We start from the raw sequence: 13,297 nt of genomic DNA on the forward strand, positions 1-13,297 counted from the left end.
GCCCTAACATGCCAAATTAATTAAGTTTTCACCTACCCTAGCATGCCAAAAACAAAACAAACAAAATCATCATTTTACATGTGGAAAACACTGCAGATGTGAGCTGGCTTTGTTTCTGAAAGTAGGACCCACACAACAATAGTTCCAAGGATGTTCATAGACATTGGGTATAATGTGATAGACAGATGACACTCTCTCTGTCTCTCTGTCTGTCTCTCCCTCTCTCTCTCTCTCTCTCTCTCACACACACACACACACACACACACACACACACACACACACAGAATAGGTACTAGAGTCGAGTAAGTTTTAGAAATACTGGGTTAAGAGTTAAACAGCTTCCCCTAGTTAGGTAGTGCTTCTTTAAACCTTCAATAGGTCAGTGTGAATCACCTCAACTGAAATAGATATAAAAGGAGTTGTCAAAGTGTGGTCCCAGCAGGACCAGCGTAACCAGCATCACATCTCCCTACCTCCTCAGAACTTGTTAGAAATTCACTACCCTACTTCAAATATGGAGGTGGGAGGGTAAACCTAAAAGACTATAAGCACTCCAGGTGACTCTGAGGCATATTTAACTTTGAGAATCAATGGAATAGAGTTTCACAAATTTCTTTGATCCATTTTATTACAGAAGCTCTTATTCTAGGGTCTTTAGGATACTTTGAGAAACTAGGACCCAGTACATGATTTTACTCATTTTAATAGGTTAATTCACTCACCCAAAAAACATTTATTGACTACCTTAACTATGTACCAGGCACTGAGATAGAACCTAGAAAAGAAACAAGGTAAGGAGGGCGCCTGGATGGCTCAGTTGTTAAGCAATTGCCTTTGGCTCAGGTCATGGTCCCAGGGTCCTGGGATCGAGTCCCATATCGGACTCTCTGCTCCGCAGGAAGCCTGCTTCTCCCTCTCCCACTCCCCCATGCTTGTGTTCCCTCTCTCACTGTGTCTCTCTGTCAAATAAATAAATAAAATCTTCAAAAAAAAAAAAGAAACAAAGTAAGGAAATGAAACCAGAGTAGTTAAACGACTGTGCAGTCTTGCTGCTATTATAAACTGAGCTGGTGTTCTCGGGCGCCTGGGTGGCTCAGTTGGTTAAGCGACTGCCTTCGGCTCAGGTCATGATCCTGGAGTCCCGGGATCGAGTCCCACATCGGGCTCCCTGCTCGGCAGGGAGTCTGCTTCTCCCTCTGACCCTCTCATGCTCTCTCTGTCTCATTCTCTCTCTCAAATAAATAAATAAAATCTTTAAAAAAAAAAAAAATAAACTGAGCTGGTGTTCTCAATTAGGCCTCTTGATTGACATCTCATACTATGTACAAAATACTCTAAACTTGAAATCCTGCTGGGGTTTTTTTTTTGGGGGGGGGGTAGGGGGATGGAAACAATAAAGCTCATCTTTTTAAATGGTTCATTTTTTCATGAGCATAAATATCTCATAGAAAATAAATATTAAAAATTGGATCACGCATTCTCCCCATCTATACAGTAAAACTATATTTTAACTTGAACAATCTTATTGATTCATTCACTTAAAAAGTATTTATTAACGCCAGGCCCTGTACTATATCATACACAGTGGAAATTAGCAGTAAAACTAAGTTCCTGCCCTCAGCTCTTATTCTTATGGGAAAATCATCTAAAAATAAATAAACAAGAGTATGTAATATAATACCTTGTAATGAGGAAAAAATGCATAAGGATGGAGAGTGACATTTTAGATAAAGGAAAGAACATCTTTCAAAAGTAGACAACCCTTCTGTAGAGTCATGATTGCCCCATGAGGGCCCCAAGGATGGGCTACAATGAGGATGAAAGGATTCTAGGCAAAGAAAGCAAAAAGTACAAAGACTATTGGAGTAGGAATATGCCCGGTGTGTTCCTGTGCTAGGTAGACACATAACTTTGCAAATGTAATCAAGAGTTTACGGATTAGATCATGCAGCTGAAAAATGTTCAGAATGAAAATAAATTATATCACCTAATTTCCAAGACACTAAACTGTGCTAGTATTTCCTGAAAGTTTAATACAAATGTTATAGATTTTAGTATCAAAATGGGTTTATAAAAAGTCTTCCTTAAAGCACAGATCACCTGTCCTTTAGTCTTTAAAAAGCTTCCCATTTTCTATAATTGTGTATGCAAAGACGGCCAGGTAAATCTGGGTTCATTACCTTAACCCAACTACAGATTTAAAAAAAAAAAATCCACCATGTTCAAAGGCAAAGGAATTTTTCTTTATTAAAGGAACATACTTATTTGACTTTTTCTTTCCAAATTAAACTTAGGACTATATAGTTTTTCACACTAATACATTCTATTACCAAGGTAAGAAAAAAAGGTTAGGTTGTTCTTCAAAAATGATGCTAGTACTAAAAACCATCAGCTAATATTTCATTGCTTACTATCTGCAAGGCACTTTGCTACATATCTATACTAAGTTATCTACTAACAACTACTTAGCTACTAACAACTACTTAGCTACTAACAACTCCAATGAGGTAGGTACTATTATCATCCCCGCTATTGTATAGACACTTGGAAAGGTTAAGTAACTCAGCCAACATCATATAGATAGTAAGCTATGGAGACAAACCAAAACATTGACAGATTAACTCCGAATTCCTATTAACTATTTAGAGAATCAATTTGCAAATTATTTCTCCTCCCTAGTTTTGTAACTACTTCTAGAAGACAATAAGAAAAGATATATTTAAAAATTATATTATTCTGAATTACAAGTCAACAAAAAAGTTTTTATTTGGCAAGCTCCTCTTCAATGCTTGTTATAAAAATCAAAACTGCCTGTAATTTTTCTGACTTTTAATTAGAAATAAGACCTGCTAATATTTAAAAAATATTTGTGTACATCTATAGAACTCCTCCTCTCTGACAAAGGCAAAATTAATGTTTTTTCCATTGAAGACTTTCTACTTTAAACATAAATCTTAAACATGGATAAATACTAACATTTGGTGGTTGTCTGTCAGAACAAAAAATATGAAAATAATCTGACTTTTTTTTTTTAAGATTTTATTTATTTGAGAGAGAGAATGAACAGTGGGAGGGGCAGAGGGAGAGAGAGAGAGAGAGAAAGGAGAAGCAGACTCCCTGCTGAGCAGGGAGCCCGATGCAGGGCTCAATACCAGGACCCCGGGATCATGACCTGAGCCAAAGGCAGATGCTTAAACGACTGAGACACCCAGGCGCCCCGAAAATAACCTGACTTTTTAAAAAGGGAAGAAAAGCATAGCTTTATTGGCTCTGTCAGTGAGCTAGCCCTTCAGTGTCAACCTTACCAGTTCAATAACCATTTAATAGGAATTTTTGTTTAAATCATGTTTTTCTACAAAGAAAAGACATCATTTTTAGTACAGTAGCAGTCAGCTCTGTCTAGTGTAGAAACTGATGTGAAAAAAAAGGAGCTTTAGATCTTTATTTTATATATATGTATATATATTTGTATTATATATATAAACTTATAATTTATATATATATATAAAAATTATCAATGTGTAAAAAAAATCAAGAATATATTATCAATATATTGCTCAGTCAATAGAGCATATGACTCCTGACATCAGGGTCCTGAGTTCGAGCCCCACACTGGGCCTAGAGCTTACTTTAAAAAAAAAAAAAAAAAGAAGAAGAATACATTATCAATAAAATTTGTCCAAATCATACAATGTAGCACACTGCACAGATCTCAACTGTCTTTTGAACAAGAATTGTTGAACAAGAATATTTTTTTATTTAAGTAATTTCTATATCCAACATGGGGCTCAAACTCAAGACCCTAAGATCAAGAGTTGCATGCTCTTCCAACTGAGCCAGCCAGGTGCCCTGAGCAAGACTATTTTCTTAGTTACAACTTATTTTCTCTTAATGGTGATTACAAGAGTTTCCGCGGGTAGTTTTGGGGGAATGAGGGGAAGTAAGTCATTTCTAAGAAGGTGGTATTTAATGAATTAGGCAAGCCTATTACAGTTTAACAAAGTCAAAACTTAATTCATCTGAGAAGAAAGATATTAGAGTCATTTATCCATTGCATTTATGAGAAAGGGAAAGGTAGGATAAAATGAAATCAAAGAACCAGCCAGCTCCATGCCTTCTAGCCAAAAGTTTAAATGTTAAACCTTCAGAAGAGCTGTTAATGAATAGGGAAACTGACTGTTTCACTTTCTCTTCATTATTCCTCAGGCACTCTACTGGAAGTGTGAATAAGACACAACACAGTTCAAAAGTCGGAATATAAATAAGAAACAAGATGTATACATAATCCACATCTGAATATTTAACATCTACAGAATAAAACTGGTTGAAAAACTTCACAGGATTATTCCTATAAAACATTAAGCAGAAGGAAACTACAAGCCAAAGTCACAAAGTTTTCCTAAAAAGCAAAAAATGACTGCTTAAAAAAATTACAGTTAATATGGAACAACTGACAGCTACAAATAAGTTCTTAAACTAAAGAAAGGCTTGGTATACTGTATGCTGCTAAATCAATTACCTCTCTAGTCTTGAATTAAAAGAAAATCAGAAATGGCTTTCTTTCCCCAGAAAAGAATTCCAAACTAATCATTTGCAGATGCCTGATCAGGACAAAATTTCTTACTTTTGGTCTCAAAAATTAGGATTCCTCTTACTGTTTATTCAAATGAAGGAAAATGTAATTAAAACTTCTTCATGAGCTCTAGTTTATTAACAATCAAAGCCTAACCAACTAAAGTAGTATAGCTGAAGGGACTCCATTTTAGAAAGACTCCATCTCTGCTATTTTTCTGTTAGGCCTCATTTACTCATGTTCTGAATCAAAGAAGCTATGTTCCCACTTCAAGGAGGAAGCAAGAAAGTGAATCACTCTCTGAGTTTTGTCCTAGGCCCCAAACACCTCACAACATCCAAGAAGAGCCAGAAATAACACCTGTTGTTCACCTGACACTCACCCTTGATTGGACCCTACCCAAGATCCCTGAAGGAACACGTACCCTAGACCTCTTTCCTATATAAACCCCTAACCCCAGACAATGACAAGACTCATTCTCCTTTCCTTTTCAAGTCTCCCAGATGCTCCCTATGCTATTCTCTATCACTCACACTATTCAATAAACTCTTTTTTCACTTTCTCCTGCTCCTATTTGATTTCTATCCTGCATGAAGCCAAGAACCCTCCTGGCTGCTCCTATGGGAGCATCCCCTGGGTTCTTGGACCCAACCTACCTGCATCACAACCAAGTGTTATAAATTATTAAAAAGGCCTACATGAAATGGATTTTATCCCATGGTAAATATTAACATGAATTGTTAACTTTCTGACTTAAGTGCTAGATAGATTCAACTTGATCAAGTTGCTAATAACTTAAAGACCAGTATTTGGTTAACAATGATTTCTAGGATATTTTGCTAAGACTATTTAAAGAAACCAAATTTCAAAGAGGGACCTACTTTTGCTTTCCTACGGTATGAAATGAGACTCTTAAAGCAAAGAGACTAAGTCTCACTTCAAACCCTCCCATATTGTCTTTTTAAATTCTAGTGACTTGGGCGCCTGGGTGGCTCAGATGGTTAAGCGTCTGCCTTCGGCTCAGGTCATGATCCGAGGGTCCTGGGATCGAGTCCCGCATTGGGCTTCCTGCTCCTTGGGAGCCTGCTTCTCCCTCTGTTTCTGTCTCTCATGAATAAATAAACAAAATCTTTAAAAAAATAAAAAATAAAAAATAAATAAATTCTAGTGACTTAATGAAAAAAAGTTTTCTCTTCAACATTTTAAACATAAATAGCATTCCTCAGCTCACACTGCCTTTTTTTTTTTTTAAGATTTTATTTATTTGACAGAGTGAGACAGCACAAGCAAGGGGAACAGTAGAGGGAGAGGGAGAAGCAGGCTCCCCGCTCAGCGGGGAACCCGATGCGGGGCTCGATCCCAGGACCCCGGGATCATGACCTGAGCCGAAGGCAGATGCTTAACCATCTGAGCTACCCAGGCGCCCCAGCTCACACTGCTTTTTAACCAATGATCTATACAAATAAGACAATAAAACCCTAAGCACATCTCAAGCTTATACAATCTAAGAGAACCAACATTCCCAGTGCTCTACATCTGGATGGGGTTTCCAAACTGTATAATAACAATACTACTTCAGAAATATACATCCTTTCCAAAACCAAAATGAGTGATTACATCGAACAGTTTTTAGTAAACAGGAATGTTTCTAAATTCCACAAATATACCATATACCTTCTCCAATAGTCTACTCCATTTCTTTCGACAGCTAATTTAAAATTGTTTTTTTTTTTTTTTACAAGTCTGTATATAAGTTTGATAATTCAGAAACGTTTAAAACCAAAGTTTCAGGGATAAATTACAGTAAGAGGGAGAGCAATATACTGTAATCAATTTATCAAGTTGGCCTATCAAAAAAATACACTGAAGTTGATATAAAAACTTGTGAACAGGGCACTCAAAGAATTGGTCCCTCTACTAAAACAATCATGGGCTGACAAAAACTGACAGAATCAACTCTCGAATCAAAAACTTAAAACAACCAAGGAAGTGCTTAATGAAGAAAAAGGCAGCTAAATTTTGGTAAGAAGGCACTGTGGCATTTTTTTTTACCTGTCTACCATCTCCCACTGCCCAGAGAAGCAGTGCTGGCTGTGCGGACAGAAGCTTGCCTTCCTGTTGCAGCTTACTGGTAGCTGGGGACTAAAAAAGACTTTGTTCTTAAAGGGCTGTACTTCTGTGTTTTAACCTGTCTGGCAGTTCCCTGGGGGACTGGTGCAGAGGCTAATATTTATTTCACCACCCCACTCCAATGCAGCCTGTGACTTTCTTGGTGTCTGCCAAAAGATTAAGGACATATACCAGCAGGCAAGGGACTAGGAATAAGGCAAGCAGCAGACACAACCAAAAGACTGGGAAGAAAGAAGCCAAAGAGAAGTTTTGTGAGGGAATATGGGCTTGGAAGGGCTGCCACATATACCAGGGAAGACAGAGTGCAGAATGGATGCCTATAACCAGATGTGTGCTCAGAAAAATCTGAGAAGACCCTAGACTTGCACCCTGACAGATCTGTGGATTTGACACAAGCAGGTGAAGGTGAAGGTGAAGGCAGCATTGGAGACAGCCTAGGCTCAAGGATCAAGAAGTACCCCAACTCAAAGACAAGCTACAAAGACCAAGAGAATAGTAACTGTTTTTCCTCTTTGACTTGAGAAAGATAAGGCTAGCTGCTGAGATAATGGAACAAAAAAGTCAGAGACCACACACAAAAAGGAATACAGTCTTTACCAAAAAAAAAAACAAACCTGTTTTTTTTTTAAGAAAAGTCACTCAACAAATTCAAACACTAAAACCCTCAAAAATCAAAAACAATAAACCTTGAGGAAGGGTAGAATCTAATGTACAGAATTATGACAGTGTAACATTCAAAATACAAAGTTTTCAACAAAAAAATTACAAATACAGGGGCGCCTGGGTGGCTCAGTTGGTTAAGCGACTGCCTTCGGCTCAGGTCATGATCCTGGGGTCCCTGGATCGAGTCCCGCATCGAGCTCCCTGCTCAGCAGGGAGTCTGCTTCTCCCTCTGACCCTAACCCCTCTCATGTGCTCTCTCTCATTCTCTCTCTCTCAAATAAATAAATAAAATCTTTAAAAAAAAAAATTACAAATACAAAAAAACCCCAAAAGTATGACCTATTCACAAGAAAAAAATGGACTGATAAAAATCATCCCTCAGCAAGGCGAGACACTGGACTTACTAGAAAGACTTTAAATCAACTGTCTTAAATATGCTCAATAAACTAAAGAAAACCATGGACAAAGAACTAAAGGAAATCAGGAAAACAATTTTTTAAAAAAGACTATCAACTGAGAGAAAGAAAACATAAAAAGGAAACAAACAGAAATCCTGATGCTGAAAGTACAACTGAAATGATAAGTTAACTGGAGGGGTACAACAGCAGATCTGAACAAGGAGGGAGATAAAAACGAGCAAACAAAAAGACAGGACAATTGAAATTAACCAGTCTGAAGGACAGAGAGAAAAAATATATAAAGAAAAATGAAAAGAGCTTAAGGTACCTGTGGGACATCATCAAACATACCAATATAAAATGCAGTCTCAGGGGGAAAAAGAAAAGAAATGTGCAGAAAGAGTATTTGAAAAGATAATGGAAAGAAAACTTCCCAAATTTAAAAGACATGAATCTATATAAAGAAGCTCAATAAACTCCAAATAGGAAAAACTCAAAGCCATTTAGACTGGCAGACATAATCAAACTGCTAAATGACAAAGACGCAATCTTGAAAACAGCAAAGGTGAAGCAACTCATCATGTACTCCTCAATAAGATTAGCAGCCCATTTCTTATTAGAAACCATGGGGGTGAGAACCAGTAGACATATCTACAGTGCTGAGAGGAAAAAAAAAAAAAGGTCAAAAAGTCTATATCCAGCAAAACTATCTTTCAAAAATGAAGAAAAATTAAGACATTCCCACTTAAACAAAAGCTAAGATAATTCACTGCTAGCAGACATGCCCCACAAGAAATGCTAAAGTAGAGTCCTTCAAGCTAAAACAAAAGGAGAGCAGAAAGTAACTCAAAGCCATATGAAGAAATAAACTCAAGTAAACGTAACTACACAGGGAAATATAAATGCCAGCATTATTGTATTTTGACTTTGTAACTCCTCTATTTTTCCTGATTTATATAATATACTTAACAAATAGGGACGCCTGGGTGGCTCAGATGGTTAAGCGTCTGCCTTCGGCTCAGGTCATGATCCCAGGATCCTGGGATCGAGCCACGCATCAGGCTCCCTGCTCCGCGGGAAGCCTGCTTCTCCCTCTCCCACTCCCCCTGCTTGTGATCCCTCTCTCGCTGTGTCTCTCTCTGTCAAATAAATAAATAAAATCTTTAAAAAAAATAATAATAATAATAATCACTTTAAATGTAAATGGATTTACAATTGTGTGGTATATACGTACAATGGAATACTATTTGGCAATAAAAAGCAATGAAATATTGATGCGTGCAAAAACATAGATGAACCCTGAAAACACTGTTAACTAAAATAAGCCAGACAAAAAAGACTTCATAGTATTTAATTCCATTTATAATGAAATGTCCAGAATAGGTACATGTACACAGACAGAGCAAGCAAATTAGTGCCTACCAGACTCTGGAGAAGGGGAGAGAATATAGTGACTACTAAAGGTAAAGGTGTTCTTTTGGGAGTGATAAAAATGTTCTACAGTTAACACTGTGGTGATGGTTGCACAATTCAAACTATATGGAAAGTGACTGAATGATAGATTTTAAATGTGTAAATTGTGTTGAATGTGAATTACATCTCAGTGAAGTTTTGTGGGCTGTTTTTTTGTTTTGTTTTGTTTTTAATCTTTTTGTATGTGGTAGATAGACCAGCACTTTTGGCATGGACTAAGAGCTAGTTAAGAATGCAGAATCTTGGCACCACCCCAGAGCTGCCAAAACAGAGCCCAGATGACTCCTATGCACCTTAAAAGTTAGGATATAATGCCCTGGGGCAACTCTCTGTCACAGTGAGAAAACAAAGACCTAGTTAAGTGGCTTACAGAAGCTCATATGGTCAATTCATAAGATACATTGTATTCTTTGAATCACAGTTGTTTGCATGTTGGTGTCTCCCAGTAGAAAGGGCACAAATTGTGTCTTTTTCACTTCCTAGCCCTAAAGCCTGGTACAGTGTTCTATACATGATACTAAAACATTTACCGGATGGCTAAAATGACCTCATTACACAGACCAATTTCCAAAGAGAGGCATTACATTTTGCCTACATCAGCTCCACTACCAAAATAAGTAAATTTAACATATCATTACATGCACTTATATTTTAGCAAATGTTTGAAAAGATTTTTTTTTCAAAAAAAACATATAAAAAAAAGCACAGCAAACAAAATCAAAATCTGAGTGTCACCAAAATATCAAGGTTTTCACTGAGTAAATGGAAAATATATTTTGTAACTCAGGAAGTCAGAATGCTCTGACACAGAAAGATAGCTCCTCTAATGAAATTAGCCAACACAGAGGAAGGTGCTTATTAATGATTCTTAACAAAAGTGTTCGCAAAATAGTGAGCTTTACAGAAAGGGACATAAAGGCTAAGTAAAGTTTCAGTCAAGAAGACTATCTTTGACTCCTTCCAATGGCAGGTAGCCAAAGTAGATCTGTGCTCATTATCTTTGGTTTTTACTTGGGAACTAAGGAATAGGAAGGAATAACCCTAAAGAGACCAAAAACTACTCAATGAGCTGAACTACTATGCTGTAACAAAGTATATGGATCTGTGATGTTAAAAGGCTCACTATGTAATGCCAACTAGCTTGTTTTAAGTTTGGACTTCTGAGCAAGGCCCCAGTAGGCTTTCACTCCTAGTGGAGATATCTTTTGGCCCAGGTTTAAATGGTCCAATTGATAATCTAGGGTCATAAAAATGGCTAATTCTTGGCCCTCAGGCATATAACTGGTAGTTCTCTTTAAAAAGTTTGATACGGGGGCGCCTGGGCGGCTCAGTAGTTAAGCGTCTGCCTGTGGCTCAGGTCATGATCCCAGGGTCCTGGGATCGAGCCCTGCATCGGGCTACCTGCTCAGCGGGAAGCCTGCTTCTCCCTCTCCCACTCCCTCTGCTTGTGTTCCCTCTCTCGCTGTGTCTCTGTCAAATAAATAAATAAAATCTTTAAAAAATAAAAAAAGTTTGCTACGTTTAGAAAATCATATCAAAAACATTTAAAAAAAAAAAAAAAAGAAGGTAATTGTACCCAGTGTCTAGATCTTGAAGACAGTTTCAAAGAATGATAGAGGCTACCCACAAGCATGTGAGCCACAAAATAAAGTGTCAATGGAATTACTCATCCAGAACTTCAAGTATAAGAAAAATCTTGCTACATTTCAGGAAACATTTCAGGCTTAGTTAGAAAGTTAAAGCGAGAGAAGTAAAATATTTTCAATAGAAAAAAGAAACCCTCTTTTCCTTTGACTCTTAGACCCCTAGACTTAGAAATTCCAGTGGCAACCCTCTCAGATCCCCTCCCTCCTTGGGAGCTTTGTACTATCATTTTGCTATCGCTCAATAAGCCTTGCTTTGTGGCCTACCACTCTGTCTGGTCTACCTCTTCATACTTCGAAGCAATGTGACCAAAAACCGCGGACACCAATGGAGAAAAAAATCCTGTGACAGTAAGGTTACTACCACCAACACATACTGGTTCATTCCCTGGCTATGGAAAATGACTCAGGCAAGAAAACAAAATACAGAATTCCTTAAGTTATCAATACTAATCTTCTTTAAAAAGGATTTACAAATGACAATCTCAGCCTGCTGCGGACTGAATTATGTCACAGTAAAATTCATGCTGAAGCTTTAATTTCCAATACGATAGTAATTACCTTCGGAGGTAATTAGAGTTAGAGGAGCTTGTGTGGGTGAGGCCCTCGTAATGGGATTAGTGGCTTTATAGGAAGTGGAAGAGAGACAGCAATCACTCAACCCACCCAGTCTATGGTATTTGATTATGGCAGCCTGACCTGACTTAAGACACAGCCTACAAACAGGTAATACCATATAAAAGTTGTGTAGCAGTCATATCACTGAACTTGCAGACAAAATGCAACTGAATGCCCAGGCAAGTTTTATAGTTAAAATCTGAACCTTCAAAATTTATGACAGGAACCCTAGAGTTGCATAATGACAACGCTAATGTGGCAACCTTGGTCTTAGACTACATCATCCACAAGAAGAGAAATACACCATGAAAGTCCAGATACTTTTGCTTTTTCTAGAGTGAAATCGACACACTTTGTTTTGAGAGATTAATAATATCTCAAAGGTATGTGAGTTCTTAGTTTCCTTTAAATCTTAACGAAGAGCTTATTTCATACAAGAACATCAAATGACCAGCTAGCCTTAAAAAAATCATCCAAAGATCACCATAGCCAAATTCTGCAAATAACACTCCAATAAGCCAACCTAATTCCAAAAGCTAGTAGCCTCTGTGTCCAGAAGAGAAACTGACCTTAACAGCCTTATTATGCTGTAGGTTAGTAGAAGCAGCACAAAAGGTTCAAATCTTTTAGGAACATTATCTCAATCTACCGTAAAAGTTGTAAAAGTCTGCTTGAGGTACCAAGGTGATAGGTAAAATGAACAGGACAGAAAGTGATAGAGGGAATCAAAGATGTTCAACTATATACATAAACATGGATTAACTAGAAGAAAATCAACCTTATCACTGCCAAATAAAACATGTGTTAGTGAAAGTATCTGAAAAGTTAACAGGTAAGGGAAAAACAGTAATAACAAATCACTCCACAAAGTATATGCTTTCAATTTTTATAACATCAAGCTTTAAAAGGTGAAAAATTCCCTTACTGAACTCACAGTAAGTCTTCAAAGTATACTTGATAAGTGGATAAGATACATACTAATCCAGAACTCTGGTCTTTTCCTATTTGCACATGAACTCTGAAATAATTAATTCTTAGATCAATTAACCCTTATTTAAATGAAAACCCTAAAATACTTTACCAAGTCAAATGGAGTTTTAAAGTTTCTATGTCATTATACTGCTCAAAATGTTCAAGTAATGGGGAACACCATCTTTTTACTACCCCACTGAGGAGGTCTGCTTCTAAACTGGAAGAGAAGGACTCCAGAATAAATGATGACATAAACTCCATGAATTCAAATTAAGACCCTCTGGGGAAAGGGAAGATGATTTATATCAAGTGACAGGCCTGTCGAATGTCTAAGGAATAATAATCCAAGGTTTTCTCATAAACTAAGTATTAGGAATAGAAAGAAAGGAGAGGAAATGAGTAAAAAAAGATATAAAAAGATAAACTAAGGGCAGAAAGTAATAAAGCAAAATTAACAATATTCCCAATACTTGCTGTATTATCAATTATTTCCACTCACCAATTAAAGCAATCTGGTATCTTCCTAAGGAGAAATTTTAAGTATTTGAAAAAAAGGCCATTACTTCAGGACTAAATGAAGTCTGTTCTTATTATAGTTCAGAAAGGTTCTTTAGGCTTTCCATAACCCCTATGAACACTAAGATTTTGGGACACAGTAAGTATTGAAAGACTGTCGCCTCTATAGGTGTTAATGAATAGGCTGTTAATTCCAAAGTAGATGAGACTGGCATGCTAACCTAGGTGCCTAACTCCATTTTCTAGTCCGTCAATCTATTCTACACACTGTGGCCAGATTAAGGTAAGATCATTTGCCAGCTGCATATGAC

The 13,297-nt window shown here is 37.2% G+C and overlaps 1 protein-coding gene across 10 annotated transcripts in view; it reads right to left on the reverse strand.

The window, feature by feature from the left end:
- The window catches only part of ATP2C1 (ATPase secretory pathway Ca2+ transporting 1), a 161,057-nt gene that overhangs the window by 57,110 nt on the left and 90,650 nt on the right, over window positions 1–13,297 (reverse strand). The gene's annotated exons all lie outside the window — the stretch shown is intronic.

The sequence above is a fragment of the Halichoerus grypus genome, chromosome 1, assembly GCF_964656455.1.
Source record: "Halichoerus grypus chromosome 1, mHalGry1.hap1.1, whole genome shotgun sequence".
Classification (NCBI taxonomy): Eukaryota; Metazoa; Chordata; class Mammalia; order Carnivora; family Phocidae; genus Halichoerus; species Halichoerus grypus.